Source organism: Copadichromis virginalis, linkage group LG9 (genome assembly GCF_057382275.1).
Source record: "Copadichromis virginalis isolate Kocher_CV1m ecotype Utaka linkage group LG9, C_Virginalis_male_GT1.1, whole genome shotgun sequence".
NCBI lineage: Eukaryota > Metazoa > Chordata > Actinopteri > Cichliformes > Cichlidae > Copadichromis > Copadichromis virginalis.
This window is the reverse complement of record NC_140626.1, coordinates 21,251,431-21,260,010: the sequence shown is the minus strand read 5'-3', so window position 1 is coordinate 21,260,010 and position 8,580 is coordinate 21,251,431.

The following is an 8,580-nucleotide window of genomic DNA, read 5'->3' as shown; positions in this document are numbered from 1 at the left end:
CCCTCTTCTGTGGAACCAGCTCCCAGTTTGGATTTGGGAGACAGACACCATCTCTATTTTTAAGATTAGGCTCAAAACTTTCCTTTCTGACAAAGCGTATAGTTAGGGCTGGATCAGGTGAGCCTGAAACCCCAATAGGTTTAGGCTGCTGGGGGCTTCCCATGGTGCAATGCGTGTTTCTTTTTCACTCACCTCTTTTTACTGTTTATACACCACTCTGAATTTATTTATTTATTATTATTATGGAGACAGGGCTGCATCAGAAAGGGCATCCAGCATAGATGATCTGCCAAATCAAACATGTGAAGCTATCTGCTACAGTGACCCCTTGTGAATAAGGGAGCAACTGAAAACAGTTTCTGTCTTCTGCTATTGGATGAAGTCAAGAACAATTTCTCACTGATCCATTTTTATAAGCTTAGATGGTGAGACAATGATGTGTGATGTGTGGAGTTATAGCAAAAAGATTTAATAGAAAATAAGCTTTAATAAATAGCTGGCAACTCCAAAAACTCACTTAAGTCCAAAAATCAGAAGGAGAACTGAAGATCACTGAGAAACAATGAAGGAATATAAGGGACGAGGTTATATAGGCAAAAGACTGGACTAGTTATACACTTAGGGCTAAAAGGGGATTTGGAATAGGAGGGGTGGAGGATATGACAGGAAACATGGTGCAAAACAAAATAAGAAATAAATAAAAGTACTAATGTAACTGTAACTAATGTAGATATAAATACTAACTCATAACTAAACATCAAATCTGGGAACATGGGAAAACCACCAGCTGTTAATATTGAAATAAGAGAGAGGGAGGAACAGACAGGGACAAACACAGGACTAAAACCAATAGATTAACACTTAAGGAAACAAACTCAAGTTAAAAACAAAACAAAACAAACAAAAAAAAAACCAAATCAGAAGGTGAACTAAAGCTCACAGTAGGTTACACACAAGGAACAGCAAAGAAACATTGGATACAAAGCTATCAAGACAGGTGCAGGACTATCTATACACAATAAATGTAGATAAATGGGGATAGGAGAGATGGGGGATGAAAAGAAAGTTGTTACAAAACCAAAACAGGAAGAAACTACAACTGGAAACTAATACAGACATAAATATTAACATATAACAAGATGCACAGGAAATGTAACCGTTAATATGAATTGGATATAAGGAATGGAAGGTAGTAAGGAACAGGCGAGGAAAAACGTGACAAAAAACAGGAATCAAAGATTCAGTGATAACATCGGCAAAAATAAAAGTCACAATAGAAACTGAAAGCAAAACAAGAATTGAAAAGTTCAACAAACACAAAAAACAAACACCCTCCAAAAAAACAGTAAGTCCAGATATATTCAAATATATTCACTATCACAATATTTCAAAATAAAAGGGACAGTTGAATTTGAGAGGTTAGCTAGTTTGCCAGCACAGAAAAAAGTTCTGAATCACTCCCAAAACATCCAAATCTGTGTTCGGATTTTTGTTCCCTGCATGCTGAACGTACTATTTTTGACCCAGGTGCCTTTTCAGATAAAACATGAAATGCAAACTTATTTTCCTCATGCTTAAAGCTGTCTGACTCCTCATCAGTTATTCCCAATGAGAAGTTTGTCGCCAGCCATCATTCTACCGGTGACTGATGCTCAGTAACTGAGCTGAAGACAGTGGAGCAATTATTGGAGAATCCCTTGTTAGTGCCTCTCAATTATTAAGCCAATTTCCTCCAGTTATGAATTTTTCCTGCTTCAAATTAACCACGATAAAAGCTCTTAGTGAGGCTGTAAATCATTCCTAACAAGCCTGCTGTCCTTCCTCCATGCAATACAACTTAATCGAGCTTTAGAGGGATATCATGCCAATGTAAAAGGGTAACCAATCATGAGACAATTGGCCGTGCTAAAGAAACATAATTATGTCTTCATTAGTCATTTTTACTAATAGTTTATTGCTGTGTCTGTGGTCAGAGTTTAGCAGGAGCTGCGACAGGTGTGACCGTTGGTATTGATTCATCCATAGAGCTGAATGAATAGCCAATAGCTGATGCTGGAGCTCAGAAACACCCTCCGGACTGACTGCTGGGAAGCAGGTGGGCGTCAGCTGCCCTCATACATCACAGCACTAACAGCCTCTTCTGCAGACAGCGGGGGGAGAAAGAGCTCGAGGCGAGAGCTGGAAAAAAATGTCAATAGAAATGAGACAAAAAGAAAGAAAGAGAAAAAACAGAAAGAGAGGGAAGAGCGAGGCCTGAAAAACAGATCAAACTTAGAGGAGGGGGGAGAAAGAAAGGTGATGTAAGAAGAAAAAGCCGGCTGTAAGTAAAACAAAGGAGTCAGCTGCTGGAGTCGTGCATGAACAGCTGGTGCCAAAAACAGAGCTGAGGACAAAGTGGGTTCTGTTTAGACTGGAGTCGTGCCAGAGCTGGGCCAGGCTAGCAGGCAGGGAGCGCCGCCAACACCAGAAGAGGCCTACGGGAAGATCATTATATAACAGAGAGGGGAAACCTCACAGGCGCAACAGAGATGCTCTCGACTCCCTAATGATATGGCTTGGTTTAAACCCATGTCAGAGGGGAAGGCAGGGAGACGTGAAAAAGAAAGAAAGGCGTCTATAAAAAGACAAGGAAGAAGGAAAAGAGAGGGGAGAATGCAGCCTATTGTTTATCCATCAACTGCTGTTGGCTGCACTACTTCACTCTTCCCTGACATGTAGGGTTTCACACGAGCTACATGGAAAATCTGGCTCCAACAACATAGGTAGCTGGGATAAAGCTTTGAATCCCATCTTCAGCAGCATGTGTGCAAAGAATCACTTCACAGAAATGTGGCTTTGATTTCCTCCTCTCAAACAACAATTTTGTTTTGAACAAAGAGTGATAATACCCATTTTTTCCACCCAAGTGTCAGTAGGGGCTCAACATGTGCTGTTAACTGATGAAATGTGACTTTCAGATAAAATGAAAACAGCACCCCCCCCCCCCCCCCCCATCTCACCACCACCACTACAGGTTGTTTTTATGATTTAAGGACGGCCCTGAACTCCCGGTAAACTCTAGGAGAAGCTGTGTGCAGCTATGGCGTTTCCTTTTTTAGCAGATATTTGACCGAGTGCAAGTCTTCTTCATATCTTATCTCTCTTTATCGTCTTATCCATCACTGATATTCTCTCTTTGCATTTAAAATCAAAGCCATTGTTCCTGCTCCTCTGAGCTCCTCTGAAAGTTCAGAGGCCCTAATGTGCAGAACTGGCATATTTTTACATCAGGACCAAACTTGGCTGTAAGCTCTTTCGTTAGGTTTCAAGGCACCCGGATAATTTACAAGCTACAGAATTACGCAGGAGAGGCTTTTTTAAGAGACACTGGCTCCGTCTGCCAGAGTGTTTCCATGCCGTAAAAGTTTGATTTTACAGTTGTGTTTGATACATGAGCAGTGCTGTGCAGCGGAGTGTTGAAGCTTATGACATGAATGTCTTCATTGTCCACCCTGTCACGGGTGAATTACGAGATAATAGACACAGACCCCTGTGTCATGTTTGCGCCCCAGGGAAACTCCGACACAGGAGACGGACAGCCAAGAGATTCGAGGAGATGCAAAATGTCGTCTTGGGGTCTTTCTTAATGTCACACAACAAACTGAGATCTGATATGGGAAGAAGAAGAAGATCTTTTACTTAGGAAGGTTCCTAACTGACTCACATGATCCACATGATCTGCACAGCAGTGAGAGCAAACTCTATAAGTGCAAGGAAAGGTGCTTCCATCTCTGCTATCTATTACAGACCTGACCATCCTTTATGGAAGGAAAGATGATACTACATAATGACAGACTGTCAGATCCTTCAACAAAACAAACATGATTGACAAGTGGTGCAGATCTTGTTATTTAATTAGTGTGTTTTTCCTTTCATGCCATAATCTGCTTGAACCTCAAAAGACAGGCTGTCTAAACCTCCGAACTCTGAATGTTCTGCTTCTGTATTTAAATCTTATGGAGTTGTTTCCTTGCTTGAAGAACACAAGTGTATAGATTAAAAAGCTCTTAAAATCAAGATTATGAGCTATTGAAATGATCAAAGTGAGATTAGTCTTTAGGATTATCATTAATTAATTTCACTACAGGTCAACCAGGACCGGGTCCAAGAAAAGGCGACTAGGAAAAGGGAGGTGTTTGATTTGTACACACACACACACACACACACACACACACACACACACACACACACACACACACACACACACACACACACATGCATACGTAACGCACCCAGACATTAGAAGTCCACATGGTAACTTTTCAAAATAACACAGGAAATAACTGAACTGTCAGAACAGTCATCTGTCTGGGTTCTACTTCTGTCTGTGGAGCGTGCATGCTCTCCCAGTGTCTGCGTGGGTTCTCCCATACTCCAAAGACATGTGTGGGGTTAGGGGGCCGTAGGCATGAATGTTAGTCCTGTGACTGACTGACGATCTTCCAAAGCAGGAATGGGTTTCTCGAATGAGCAGCAGCAATAAATACAGATTCTTAGACACAACTTTACATGTTTATTTATATTTTGGATGCAAACAATTTTACAACAGGTTTGTTGTTCTGTACACATTGATATAAAATCTGGGACACTCATTTGTACTCACATGTAGGTTAAACTTTAAATTCTATTTTTGTATTTATTCTGTACTTGCTCTCAGACCATGAAACACCATCTGGGCTGCAGCTAAAATAATAATAATAAGCTAAACTGTCTAATGCAAATATTGAACAGCAATTTAGTGGAATACTCCGTTATAGCCTATCAGATCATCCCATGTCTAAATAAAGCTGTGATATTGATGAGCGAGGCAGTTAGCATCTTTGCCAGCCTTCCTTCCTGCCTTCAAATCAGACTTCTAGTCTGACTAAGCAGAATGTTTAAAGCGCACACGCAGTCATACAGTGCTTTAACACTAAAATATTGATCAGCGCATCTCACACGGCTGATTTATCTGCAGCAGCTGTGTTACTTTCACTCAGCGTTATGTGTAACCTCATCATATTTTTCTAACATTATAGTTTTATCTAAATTAGCTTCGTTACTGCTGATACACTCACATGTGCTGCCAAGCCACCCCTTTCAGCAGAAACCCCAGAATAACACTGCTTAAGTGGATTGAAATAGCAGATCAATATCAAGGCTGGTATTGGTATCGGATTGATACTAACGCGATATGATCAACACCTCAAACATTTTGACTGTCATTTCTATTTTATTTATAGCCTCCAGCACATTTACACAACAGAAGCTGAGTCAGACAAATTTACATTCCAGATCTCATATATCAGTATCGGTGTTGATATCGCCAACACTGGCCCTATATTTTGCTTGTATCGATTTGATACCAAGATTTGCAGTATCCCTTGCTCAGCTCCAGGATAGGCTCCAGCCCCCAGCGACCCTGAACTGGATAAGTGAAAGAAAATGGATGGATGAACAAAGAACACAAGGAAAGCACAGAAGATACAGGAAGGAAGCACTAAAAACAAACGGCTACCAAAGGGACTGCGCCAGCGTGACTGTTTCCCGAACTCATTTTTTTAAAAAGAGTTACCATTATGTCATTAAAAGGCATGTCTGTGGCATGTAGCGCAGTATGTTTCCAGCCACTAGGTTTTTAATGAATAAAGAATAAGCGCCACAGGTCTCTTTTTTTTCACCTGTTCTGATTTCGTGGTGAGTTTTGACCAGTTCTGCTGCATCTTTCACAAGCTGCATCCCTGGACAGCTGTGCAGGGCAGCTGCTGCTCTGCAGAAAGACTGCAATCTCCCAACAATCTGCGGATTCATGTCGCACTTGATGCTCAGCCACTGATGTGATGGCAGAGGGGCGCTCACCAGGACATGCCTCGGCTTGTCCCTGATTGTTCATTTGGAAGCTGAAATCCTGCATAATGTATTATTCTTCCTGTGTGTGTGTGTGTGTGTGTGTGTGTGTGTGTGTGTGTGTGTGTGTGTGTGTGTGTGTGTGTGTGTGTGTGTGATTATCTTTGATAAGCTGACACAAGGTCACGTTGCCATGTTGACACCAAGATATTGGGAGTAATAAAAAGTCCAGAATTTAAATACAGACTTAAATTGCACCCTAATCACTGGTTTAGTTGTTTGGTTATGCTCCCCTTTATCTGTTCAGTGAAGTGTTAACTTGATGAGCTCTGCAAAAAAGGGGGAGGCTTGTTAGCGAGGACTGATATTCCTGAGTCAGACTGGATTGGGAATAGTGCAGCAAGTCAAACTGAACTGAAAAAAGTGCAATCACCAATGGCACCCTGGGTCGTGATGGATGCTTTATGTTGCAGGGTTTTAAAATGAATACCAATCAAATTCAGTGTAATTTTGTCATAAAATAGGCTCTAATCATTCTTATGTGTGTTTGTTTTCATAAAATAAAGGGGAGAGAACAGCAGCACTCAAAATGATGTCTCTGCTGCTCATACGCTATCATTTTTTTGTCAGGGTGCAATAAAAGTCAGTAAATTGAAACAACAACAACAACAACAACATGCATAAAACACTCTAATGGACACCGACTCTTGTGAAACAGACTGACGTTAAATTTAAATCACTTGATGCCAGATTGAGGAATGTGATTGGGCATTTTCTTAAAAGTCATAAAAGCACGTGCATATGCAAAAAGGATATGAAACCAGAAGGGTGTGGACAGCTTACTGCTGCATTATAACATGTTAAAGCGTTGGCATTAATTAACTCAGCATATAAAACAGGTTTCGTTGCTTGAGGATGCAGCTGCAGTGGTTGAACTCATCACAAAGGTGACGAAGCAGTGCGTGAAGTATCTGTCTGTCGCATTATGTTCACATTTGACCTGAAAATATGCTGAACGCTGAAATAGACTCAATCACAGAGACTCTTCGATTTCCACTTGTTCCCTTTTTTAAAACGTGGACAGAAATGTGATGTACGAACCAGCTTATTTTAATGCTATGTCTCTTCAGCTGTTTTGTTAATGCAAACATCTAATCAGCCAGTCATGATTGGCATCAATTATGCATCTTTGCATGTAGAAATGGTGAAGACGACCTGCTAAAAACTGAGCATCAGAGAGAGGAAGAAAGGTGATACAAGTGACTTTGTTAAGGTTGCTGGTGTTAGACAGGCTGATCTGAGTATTTCAGAAACTGCTGATCTGCTGGGACTTTCCCCAAACAGCCATCTCTAGAGTTTACAGAAAATTGTCAGAAAAAGAGAAATTTTCCAGTGAACAACAGAAAATGCCTTCTTGATGCCAGAGATCAGAGGAGAATGACCAGAGCGCTTAAAGGTGATAAGAAGGCAAGAGTGAGTCAAATAACAATTTGCTACAACCAAGGTATGGCGAAGAGAGCATCTCTAAACACTCGACACAGTGAACCTGAAGCAGATGAGCTGTCAGATACAGACAGGAAACTGGGGTTAGAGATCAACATGGGCAAACCAAAAATTGGACATTAGAAGATTGAAGAAATATTGTCTGTATTGTTCTGATAATTTCTGCTTTGAGCTTTAGATGGTAGGGTCAAAAATGTGGAGTAAAAAACATGAAAGCATGGATCCATCATGTTTTGTATTTACAATTCAGGCTGCTGGTTGTGTAATGGTGTGGGGGATATTTTCTTGGCACACTTTGGACTCCGTTGTACCAACTGAGCATCATTTAAACACCACAGCCTAAAAGAGTGGTGTTGCTGACCATTTCCATCCCTTTATCACAGTGTACACATCTTCTGATGCTGCTTCCAGCAGGACAACCCATCATATCACAAAACTCAAATCATCTTAAACTGGTTTCTTGAACATGACGGTGAGTTCACTGTACTCAAATGGCCTCCACCGTCAGATTGGCAGTGGTGGAATGGGAGAACAGGGGATTCACATCATGGATGTGCAGCCAACAATTTGCAGCAACTGTGTGATGCTATCATGTCACAAAGGGCCAAAATCTCTGACGAATGTTTCCAGCATCTGTTTGAACTTGTGCCATGAAGAATGAAGACATTTCTGAAGGCAAAAAGGTTTCCAACAAAGTAGCAAAGTGTACCTAATAGAGTGTCCAGTCGGCGTGTATTTCATAATGTGCAGACCTGCAGATACTGTGATCATGGCTTGATACTTATAACTGAAGCTGAGGCTCACAGAAGCGTTGATTTAGCAGCTGTTTAACGAGGCTCTGATATGTGTATCCTTAACCTCTGTATCAGAGAGAGGAACACAGGAGCTCCACCCACCAGCTGTTCAAACCTTCTGTTTACGAGGGCCAGCCAATAAGCAGAAAGTTAGCTGAAATGGAGAGGAGCAAAAACTGCTTCTTTCAGAGTGTGAATGAACAGAGCTGCATGTATGAGACAAATAAGGATTATTTTGAACAGTAAATTATTCAAAGCTGCTCTACTAGAGCTCAAGAATAAGAATATAGAGGTGGAAATCAACACAACAGGATCTGAGGAACTTTCAGTAACTTTGTCCGTTTCCCATAGAATTCAGAACACTTTTATCTGAGGATTTCCGGTTCATGTCGGCTCGGATTTAGCTTTTGTTTATGAC